Source organism: Heliangelus exortis, chromosome 1, assembly GCF_036169615.1.
Source record: "Heliangelus exortis chromosome 1, bHelExo1.hap1, whole genome shotgun sequence".
NCBI classification, from domain to species: domain Eukaryota; kingdom Metazoa; phylum Chordata; class Aves; order Apodiformes; family Trochilidae; genus Heliangelus; species Heliangelus exortis.
In genome coordinates, this window is record NC_092422.1 from 122,253,839 (window position 1) to 122,265,493 (window position 11,655).

The 11,655-nt window shown below is 40.9% G+C and overlaps 1 long non-coding RNA gene across 1 annotated transcript; it reads right to left on the reverse strand.

Annotated features, from left to right (window-relative positions):
* Window positions 1–8,264: 8,264 nt before the first annotated feature.
* Window positions 8,265–10,964, reverse strand: LOC139796266 (uncharacterized). Its single transcript, XR_011725918.1, has 2 exons — window positions 10,681–10,964; window positions 8,265–9,151 (listed from the first exon to the last, which is right to left on the reverse strand). It is a non-coding gene; the product is annotated as an uncharacterized lncRNA (long non-coding RNA).
* Window positions 10,965–11,655: the final 691 nt, after the last annotated feature.

The following is an 11,655-nucleotide window of genomic DNA, read 5'->3' on the forward strand; positions in this document are numbered from 1 at the left end:
AAGCGTAATTATACAGCATTACCTTTCCATTTCCCAAGGTGTCTCCATAGGGCTTCTTAAAACCTATATATTTCAAACATGCAATACAGATTCTGAGACACAGCAGCAGTCAGCAAGGGAAAATGCTTAAGGACAGCAGCATGTTATGAACCAGATAAATAGAAATCCCACACTGCAGTAACACTGCTTTATGAGTCTAAGAATGCATGCAGTAGTAGATGCCATTCTCAGGAATCCTGGGTTACATATAGACCCCTGCCTTACTCTCTCCAACTCTGGCTTGATGCATTTAAGACTTGTCAAGGCAAGTTTCATCTAGTTGTATGATTTGGGCAAGACTTTTATACCCATATGTTGTATGATTTATTGTATGTGCCTTTGGACAAAGCACAAATAGAACATCTGCTCTGTTCCCCTGAACATCTAGGGTCAGAAGCTGTGAAATAACTACTCTCAATTCCCTGAACAAGCTTGATATTAAACTGATGACTTTGTTCTTACCAGGGAGAGTACTCATCTCTCTAATTTGCTTGGCAGCCAAACCACAACCTCCTACTATTCGACATGCTCTGAAACTATAAAGCATTGGTTTTGAATAATGTTTTATAGTGAGGACTTATAAAAGAAGAGAGACAGAAAGGCAACCTAAATACTTGTCTAGATAATTACACTAGCACAATTATACTGCTAAAATAATACTTGTATAACTAATCAGGATGAGTGTCTTTTTTTTTCCTCTCCTGCAGCTCAGTATCTCTTTTAAAGCAATATGATGGTGTAAGCCTTGGCTAAACTACAGTATTGTGTTTGCTAGGGCATGAAAATTCCAGTATTTAGGTACTCTGATTAGTGAAAAATTAAAACTTGATGCCTTCTCTCAGACTTATGCTTCTGTCTCTACAAGAACTTTCCATAGTGTTCAGCCCAGTTTGCTGTATTTGTGTCTACATTCTAAGACCCCTGAGAACCTGGCTCCAGTTTATCTAGAACATGCTCTAAGTTGCCAGGAGAAAGACTGCAGTGGGTAATCTCAGGAGAGGAGCAACAAGCACCAAAAGGGAGACTGCTCACTTTCCTGAGGCTGCTGACCATTGGTTTAATGTTATATTGCTTTCCCAGTCACCACATGGTCATATTGAAAAGCCTGCCATGACTATCAGCTGTTCCTTGAAGTATGCTGGGAAATAGCATATGGATTTTCATTCTTGATTGCCCCAAATATGCTGATTTACACAGAGGCAAATTGGGAGGGAAAGTGAGAAAAGTGCACATGAAGAACTGTAGTTCCCAGTACATGCTCATGGTATCCACTAATCTGAAATCTATGAAAGTCTAAAGGCACAATTTGTATAGTATTGGTGTTTAAAATCAACAACGTTCCTATCTTTTTACAAGCCTAGAAGCCTGTTTGCACAAGCAGAAGAGTATTACAGCTGTTCCTCACTTCTGGTCTTCTTTAATAGGAATCAAAAAATCCATGGTCCATGTCAGGCCATGAGGTCCTCTCCACCAGGATTTGGGAAAGCACTTATTCAGGAAACTTTTGATGGTCCTTAGAGGTTAATTATATGTGAAATTTAAGACTGGTAGAGCAGTGAATTTTAGATTTTATAACTTTTCTTTCTATCAGTAATTAAATGATTCATCCTCATATTGACCATGACACTACTGCATCTGTGTCAGTATTGTTATTACTGAGCTTTTACAGCTAAAATATTATCAGTTGTATTCAAATTGGAGTTTAAATTTAGGATAATGAAACCACAAGTTTCTTAATTTTTTTCAATAGTGAAATTGGGGCTCACACAAGTCTTCAATTTAGCTCACACATTATAAAACAGTTGAGCATACTTTCTTATTTTAACATCATCTGTATTCCTTTTTCTATAGCTTGTATGCAAGTAAATTTTTTTAAAGACAGCCATTTCTATTAATATCACGTAATGACATATGAACTCTGCACATTTAATGTTGTGACATTTCCATAGCTGTGGGATAATTGTCTAAAAATGTTTGGGCAGAACTACCTTTTTTTTCGCTTGTTTGTTTTAATACATAAAATTGGTCAGTTCACAGTCAGTAGACATCATCCATTTTGGGCCTGGACTTGCTGGACCATATCCAAACCCAACTGACGTACTTTCCTCCACCTACTTATACCTCCTGTGGTACTTGACATACACCTCCAACTCCACTGCCTGTGGAGAAAGAAAAGTCTACTTGATGAGTACAGAAGCCAAGCTGTGACAATGTAAAACTGGAATTTAAAACAGATGATGGTCCACGTTGACACCAACCTTCTGCAGGCTCTCATTACTTTTCTTATCAGTGGTTGTGGTATCACCCAATGTACAGACCAGTTGTGTTCCTTTGTTCTGTGCTGTCCCTCCTGCCTGTCACACATTGTCTCTGTTTTTATGCTGAAATTTTCAGGTCTTTGTCACTGTTGGTCAGCACGGAGGAGCAGGGAGCCAGTGTGCACAGCACCTGCCAGCCCCACCAGCAAGCTCTGCGTATGAATGGGAACGAGAGCCAACTGATAAAGTGATTAATATTTTGCAAAGATGACAGCACTGCAAATAAAGTATTTGCTGTCTGTTTAGTATTTTTAGTCTAAGGTTTCTCTTTCGTCTGAGGTTTGAAGTCATACTGTATACAGTTTAAGTAAGTGAGCTCTGAGGAAATTTGGGGAGCGCGCAGCCCCACTGAGTGATGGGGCCTGCAGCCCGCCCGCTAGAGGCTGCCTCTGTTTTCACCACAGGGAAACACAAATGAGAACACAAGGGGGCAAAATAATAAAATAACAAATAAATAAATAAAAAATAATACAATCACGGTAAACTGAAGAGTTAATCTAAGCCTACGGCAGTTTGCGCGCTCCCCCGCCTCCTCGTGAAAACCCATTTGGGGCCAGGCGCTCCGGCTCGGCGCGGCAGGGCCTGTTCTGGGCTCGGGAGGACATCTTGTGGCCAGCCGGGAAAACTCGCCCTCCTCCAGCTGGCAGCTGGCCCTCGCCTTCCTCCGGGCAGCCCGACACATGGCGGGGCCTCGCTTTGTGTTTGAGAGAGAGGAGAGGCTTCCAGCGACCTGGCGATGGTGGCCGTGTCAGGGAAGCCAACTGGGAATCCCCCCTTCCTCGCTCAGGTCGGGGGAGAAGCGGGCGCGAAGGGCATGTGAAAAATCGCTTTTCTGCCATCCGGTGTTCACTGCTGGGGATTTGTGCTGTCCTTGGTGCACATACAATCAGGGAACGGCAGGCAGTGTCCTGAGGTCGCTCAGTGCGGGAGGGGTGGGAATTTTTTCCCTGTCAGCAGGGACAGTCCTGCATCAGGACACAGGGATAAAAACCTGCCTTGAAAATGTAACTGAGGGCGTGGAGTGCGACAAAGCCTCCGAAGATGGGCGCTGCTGGCATTCATTAATCAGAGTCTGATGTGTGGGATTATGATGCCTGTGAACCCAGAGTGTGGTCACTCCGGCTGTACCCAAGCTGGCCCGGCAGGGAACTCTGCATAACGGGGCTGGGCCGGGAGGGGACCGGGCCAAACGAACCCATTGACATGGTGTAGGAGTAATGGGGGCGGGAGGCCGAGGGATTGCACTGAGAGCAGCACTGTCTGGTGGCCCAGCTGAAGAGGGCTGGGCAGGGAGTCCCCTGGGCTGCAATATCCCGTCAGAGCTAATGGAGTCACCAGTCTTCTGTGTTCATGCTGTCCTCACACAGACATCCACTGGGCACTTGGAAGCGTCATGAAAAGGAAGGGAAAAGCAGGGAAAATGTGTCAGGGACGAGACTGTCGTGTCTGTCTGGGATGTGCTCTGCAGGAAGAGGTTTGGAGGTGTTGTTGTCATCTGATCAGGTCAGATGAGCTGAACACGAGCTGCACGGACATTGCACAGGGACTGGGACAGTGCCCTCGTACTATGGGAACTCACCAAGATTTCTACTCACAACTTTCCTTTTGGACCAAGTGCAGCAGTGTGCCGTCAGTTCTTTCTACCCAGACACATGGAAATCCCAGACAAATATAGCAAATCATCAAAATTCACCAGGTAAACACATCCAGGGGGAACAGGAGAATAGGGAAATCACAGGTGTCTGTCAGTTTCAATCAGGACTCCAGAAGGACGGAGGAAAAGAGCAAAATGAAGGGACAGCAGTGAAAAGCATGCTGGGCTTTTCTGGTAGCAGTTCATAGAAAGACCTACTCTGCTTTAAAATCTATCAGCTAGACCTGCACTTAACTGTCTGTATGCTTTTTTCTCCCTCTTCTCCATATGCTTTTTAGATCAAGGAGTATCTGCATTGTATTTGTACAAACTCTACTGTGATAAGACTGATTTTTTTTTTTTGATCTTGTGTCTATTTTAAAAAATATATTAAAAATTATCAGCTAACACATTTAGACACTAATGTAGAAAGGTGAGATCAGCCATGTGAAGGACATGCTGAGTGAAAGTCTGCTTTTTATGGATCTTACAGGCATGGAGAAAATGTAGAGCATTTTGGTTTATGTCAGTTTAATTCCGTATACGAGGTAAGCAGATGCAAACTTGACTGTTTTAAGCATCTGTTTTGATATATTTGACTGTTAATTATAACAGGTCATTTGTTTTACAAAGGTATTGCCTAATCCCCACAATCATGTCTTAAGTTCTTTGCTGCAAATCCCAAGATTGAGCAGACATCCACTGCATTGTGCATGCCTTTTATTTCAGTGAGTACTACCTTATGACTGTTCCCTTGCACTGCCCTGTGCCACAGCCTCTATTAACATGATGTGAACAACTGACCATCTAATTTTCATATTCCTGTACATTACCTAATGCAATGAGGTCATAAGGCTACACGCACTACCACAGTAGGGCAGAAGTAATTACAGTAGCACCAGTAATGTATTTAGTGGTCATGAATTTTGCTGACATGATGTGCCCTTAGCAGCATGCCCAGCTCCTGCTGCATTGTGCAGCTGAGATTTGTGGGCAGAAGCAGTCTTCTCATAGAGGTTTCTGTTTCCTAAAAGACCACATTGAAATCTTCATCCTTGCAAGCTTAAAATAACTTGAACATTTCTTTAGAATTCTGTACAGATATAGCTCAGCTGCTGAAGAAGTAGGAGCTGTTATTAATCTGCCTGGAAAAATATGCACAATAATACCAATGAAAAGAAAAATTCTGCTCAGACTACTTCCATCCAGGATTTAGTTTCAGTAGGTAGAATTAGCTTAAGTGAGACAAATTAGATTTACCTCCGTTACTGGCATTCATACAGGAACACAGACAATTTAGTTTAATGACTGTGTTTTCTTCTATTTCCTATTTAATTTTTTTAAAGAATATTACACACAGTTGTACTGTTAGAACTCATATGACACGGAGGTGCAACACTGTGTTGGTTTGTCTTTCATAGAATCATAGAATCCTAGGGGTTGGAAGGGACCTCAAAAGATCATCTAGTCCAACCCCCCCTGCCAGAGCAGGGCCACCTAGAGTACATCGCCTAGTCTACATCGCATAGTAATCGCATTGTCTTTGATCTTTAAATATTGTTTAAAGTTGAGTTTTAAAAACTAGAAATATTTAAAAACTAGAATATTTTTTCTTATTTGCAGATGGAAATACTATCCCACTAACAAACCCTTTAGCTTTACTACAGTTCTAGTCCTCTGTTTATCATTCAGTAGGCTCCCCAAAACCACCTGTATTTTTGTCCATAAACAGAAACAATTTGAATTCCAGGACTGATAAGTTTTTTCCTTCTGTTTTCTATATTTTAAAGCCAGTTTGTTTCAGTCTGCATGGTTTGCTTCTGCAGCAGGTTGTATACATTTCTCTCCTCAAAGTGAGATACTGTATATTTCATTATAAGACAAAATGAGAGTAATGCAGGTGATCTTTTGCCAAGACAAGAAAGGCAGCCATATGAGCTGGAAAAGCAAATGTGAAAGCAGACCAAACTGCAATGAAACAAAAATTCTTGCATTTGCAGAGAACAGTAGCTTCTCTGATCATCTCTAATTGCCCAACTTGCTGACATACAGAGCACATTTACTAGTATCCACATATTCAGTACATGTCTAATCACATTTGCAGCAGAAAATAGACTTCTTTTGTACAGTCATGGTTCAAATGTATATATCTTTAGATATAATTTCCCACTAAGTTCAGGAATATAAGTTTAGTCTTTCTTAAGATCTTGCACATTTACACTAAAAGGAACACATGAAATTTAACAGTTCTGTATCAAGTATTGTGTAACAGATTCTGTGTATTTTCTAGTATATTTGGTCTATGAATCAAAACTGGACAGTATTCAAATTCTGCAGTGTATCATTGCATGTCTTTTGAGTCTATGTGCTTTCACAAGAAAAATGGCGTTTCATACTAAACTGCTAATCCCCCACAGGCAGGGAAATAACACTGATGTAGCTCACTTTTAATCTGACTTCCGCTATATCCATCCTAGACCTTTTGCCCTTACCACAATAAAAGCACAGGAGTCTAAATCATGAAGTGGGATCAGTTCATAGCCTCATGCATCAGTTTGCATTGTTTTAGTTAAATGTTATGAAGAGTTAAAGCTGCTATACCAGAGTCTGAAGTGGAATAGCTGAGAGCCATCACACAGTTGCTTCTGTTGCTTCATCTGTGGGCAAAATTCTCCCAGAAGAGGATGTGACAGAGATCTGTGAGAATGAAACTCCACTTATGCTGTGAATCAGAGCCCTATGGCATATTTCAACCTAAACAATGATTTTTCTGAAAATGTTTGCCACTGCTGATGGTCCCAGAGTACTGCCTGCATGGGTCCTGATGGCTGGAGCTGACAGCTGACCAGACTTTTCTCATTCATTGGCGGTGTTAATGATGTGTCATCAGAACTTTCTGAGACTGTTTTGTAATAACCCACTGCACTCAAATACATTTATTTTATTTCTCTGTATTAAAAAAAAAAAAAAAAAAGATTTCTGAAAGCAAAGCTTGCAGCCGACTCCCTGATAATGCAAATGAATCACTTTGGTGTTCCCTTTTAGATGAATCCAGCAGTTGTGATAATGACATTTTGGAAAATAGCTGCCGCCTGATGCTGTGTAATTATTTTTAATAACGATTGATCCATAAAATAAAATTCATACCATTCTTAATATACATTCTAGCTAGAAGCACTGATGGTGTGTGTGCAGAGCATGCATATCAACAAGTGCCTGAGTCCTTGTTTCATGGGGCATATCAAACCCATTGCTGGTGCAAAAGTAAGTGTTCTCCTTTGGCTTCACTGGAATTTCAGTTTCTATAAGCTGCAGAAAATTCAGTGTGTAATCCAAAAAGACTCAGATTCCAAAGCACGCTATAGAAAATCAGTATTAGAACAGTATTATGTATGTGGATACTTTACTGTCTATCCCAGATCATGAATGAAAGGAAGCAATGAGGAACAAAGATAGTGTTGGAAATCCCCTGCCTGTCCCAGGGATGATCTCTGTGATGTAATACCTAGCTATTATTAAAGGCATTACAAGGAGGTTAGGATTAGTTAGAAGAAGAAAGAGGCTTCTCTTTAGTCTTGAATGAGCATAGGTCAAATATACCAAGTACCTAAGTAAGCAGTATTGATTTTTTTATATGGAGTGGAGAAAGAGAACGTTCCTTTCAGCACTGTGAAATATCCATGTCATCTGCTATGACATGGTATCTAGGCAGGCACCTGATTAAGCAGTCATCCCTTGGCCACTGGGACAGTAACCTAGGGTGATTCCTGCCTATTACTGTAGTACTATTCAACTTGAGTCTTTTCACAAAGTCTAAGAATATCTTTCCTCTCTTGTTGCTCTATTCTACGAGAATTCAAAAATCTGCTAAGTACAGGCATCTACTTTACTTTTAATTTATGCATCTGGCAGTTTATAGCCTCTCAAAAGGTATTGCACATTAACTCTAATTTGGTATCTACAGATATTAACAACAGTTGTATTTTAAAATCAACCTGTTATACTTGTGAGTTCAAAAAAGTCTGCTTTCAAGAGCTGATAGGAGCATCAAGTTCCAGAGAGTTTTGTGGACTATGGCATTCTTTTGCATTAGTGTGTGAACTGCTCTCAGAAGGCTGCCAGTTTAAAGGGATCAGATCTTCTGTGACCTACTGAGTACATGTGGGACCCAGCCCTTTGTTTGCAGGGTCTAATATCTGAAAGAACAAAGCACTCAAGGGACATTACCAACATGTCACGAATGAGTATTTAGATAAAAGTGAGACTTAACAGAGTTTGATGGCATGGTTTGCTTTATTACTCACTACATTGAGGAATCATACAGAGAGAAAATTGGGTTCAGATTGATTTGGAATGATTTAAACAGGGACTAGAGAGGCAAGAATGTAAGGGAGACCCTTGCATTGAGACATGAGGTTCAGAGTGGACCCCTTTGCTTTCTAAAGGGATCCTCCCTTCTCAGAGAGGAGTCTGAGTGCATCTGGATCCAAACTTAGTCCCAGACTTGTTCAGTGGTTTATTTCTAAGAGATACAAAGGGTAAAGAAAACCTCCCATTGAGTCATGAGGTTCAGAGTGGATCCCCTTGCTTTCTAGACTCTGTCTCAGAGAGGGGTTGGTTTATGGCACAAAATGTTACTGATGTAATGGTTTATGGCTATGGGACTATATGGGTTTCTAGCTAAAGGATTGTATGTGCACACCTGATTCTTTCTATCACTTAGCTGAGTTTTCCAAGTTTTAGCATGGTTATTCTCAGTTCACTTACCTCACATCTGGGCATCCAGTATTAGTTAGCTCTGAAGTTCAAACCCCAGTTTTACCAAATCAGACTCTGAGGCAATGGATTTTGTAAAAATAAATGAATAATTGATTATAATGGTATAGCTGAGGCTGGATGCCTCCAGAGAGGGGCCTCACTCGAACAAAGAAACCCCTGGGCAAATATACAGTAACAGTACAACAAATATACTCTATAACCAACCCACCCCCCACGCCATGGTTCAGTCCATTTGGATCTGTAGGCTTTTTCTTCTTCATTGGATTCCTTCAGTGTCTTCAGAGAGGCCATTTTCTTGTCTAGTTGAAGCTGCTGTTGATGGCTGTAGCCTTGAAGCCTCTGTATCTTCTCATTTATGCTGGCTCTGGAGGCCCTATTTTTACTAAGTAGGTACACGTCCAGTAAATCTAAGAGGAAATATACAGCTTGTGGTCTAAGGCTTTAGCAAATCTAGTTATTGGAGCTAGGTAGGTAAAGCTAAGCAAACAACATACTAGATTGCTCAATTTTATAACTCTAAATGATTTATTCTACTTAAAACTTACTTGTTTAAGTTAAACAAGTAATATCTGTTTAGCAATGTGAGCTGTCCTTGTTAAATAGAAGAGCTGCTTGGTGTGCAGTCCAGTTTCTGTCCCGGGAGGATACATACTGGGTTCACCCAGTGATCTGTCATCAGAAAAAGGTCTTGTTGCTTTGAGAAGGACCCTTAAGAGGCCTCCTAGCTCTAGGGGAGGTCATCACCATGCTGCCTAGCAGGAAGAGCTCAAAGAAAACACTCTTAAGCTGTCATATTTATTGGACAAAGTGGTGTTCTCGTGGTCACATTGCACACAACGGTAGAGGTGTGCACAAGACTCCTTGTACTCACACCTTACGTGTGCTCACTGCGTTACTTTGCTTCTTTGTGGGTTTTCCAGAGGAGTTCCTGGCCTAGCAACAGCTCTAGCCTTTAGATCCTTTGAAGCCTCTACCAAATTGCTGACAGTGTGGTTAAGGGGGTGTGTTGAGTACATCTGTCACACAGAAGCAAGAAAGTGGTTTTGTTTTTGTTTTTTTTTTTACTTTTTTTGGCAGTTAGAGGTACTACGAAGAAAACCAATACAGTGACACAAAGTGTTACATCTCTAACATTACTGCTATTTCTCCTCTGCATGCTTTTGATGGTAGGCTGTCTCAGCCAGAGACCCTGATGCTGAAGAGCTCTACTCCAGCCTTCTGATAATAAGGTGAAATTAAGCACAAAATGGCCAGTGCCTGGTATGATAGCAGAGCTGCAGAACAGGGTATAGGGCTTATACTGGATAACAAAACTGAGAAAAAAAATCTGTCAGTAAAATACAATTCCATAGAAAATTAATCTCCTTCTGGGATATATTAGCAAGAGGGTTGCTCAACTGAGCAAAATTTACTCTTGCAGTGCTGGTGTGGCATAATTTGGAGAGGTAAAAGCACCACAGTTTCAAGGAAGACATTTCCAAAAAGAGAGGTGAGGATAGTTAGAGACATTTAAAAAAATTATCTTTGAGAAAAAAGAGGAAAAGGTTTGTTGCTTTCAACTGGGATTGAAAGAGGTAGTGTTGATAGCCTTTCAACTCTCTAAAATGTAAAAGATAATTACAAAGAGGACAGTAATCAATTGTTCTGTCTGCTTACCATCATGGACCAAGGAAAATAACAAATGAAGTTTCAGCAGATATTACTTTGGCTAAATATTAGGCAAAAAAATCCAACTCTAGAGGTGTTAATGTTCTGGAAATGCTATCAGGGAATGTTACACCTTCTACCAAAATTTTTCAAAGTAGGGTATATAAATGTGTGCCTTTTCATAACAGGAGGCTGTAGAGAATGCCATCGGATCCTTTGCAAGCCTAGAGTAGGAATGAATGCCAGTAAGAACTGCAGGGTTACCTCTGCAACAAAAGCTGCTTCAAACCGTGAACCTGCATCAGTGCATGGTGTTACCAGCTCCTCATCTTGATAGGGACTGCTGCACTGTGTGCTGGAATAATACCCCTGGCACTTGTGAAGGTTTTTCAGACTACTGCATACATTTCCAGGATAAACTCAACCTACAAAGAGCTGCTTGCATGACACCCTTCTTCTCTCCAAGGCACAGCAATGCTCTTCTTCCTCTTTCACAGTATCAGGGCCTGGGCTTTCGGGATCTGGAACAAACCTGGGAAAGCTGCAGCTGCCAGTGAATGTTTCCCCAGTTTGTCTGCAGACTGACTCCTGTTTGATAGCCTGCATCTATTTTCCTACCTCCTGGGCCGTGTTTGCAGTAAACTTAAGGCTGGTAGCCTGAAAGGCAAATAATTCTGTACCTGGGACTGCAACCAGGCAGCTAGCCAATATCAACTTTAGTAAATCAGGAACATTCACTGGTCTCAGCAAAAATCACTTCTTCCTCTAAAAGAGCTATTTCTTTGAAATCTACACCCAGAAACCCACTTAGGAACTTTACAGGCAATTAATTTACATCTCCCTGGCTTTTAATCACCTCCCCCTACATCTGGTAACAAAATTTGGGCTGCTCAAAAGACTGCTATAGAAATTGCAGCAGGAAAACTCAGTACCACTAGAAATCTGTCCACAAAAATCTGTCCACAACCCTTTAACACACCTTTTTTTTTTTTTTTTTTTTTTTTTTTTTTTTTTTTTTTTTTTTTTATACAGTACTGTTTTCATGGGACATCATCTATATGGAAATAATTTTTATGTAATGACAAATATTCTCAAATCTGATATTACTGCTGTTTCTTTGTCAGGCATGAAAGAAAGCACAAGGGGTGCTGTACAAGCAAGGATGTTCAGATGCATATTCTAAATGGCTTGTTGCAAGGTCTCTGTGCAGGTGAAGGATGAGTTCTGAAAATTATTGTC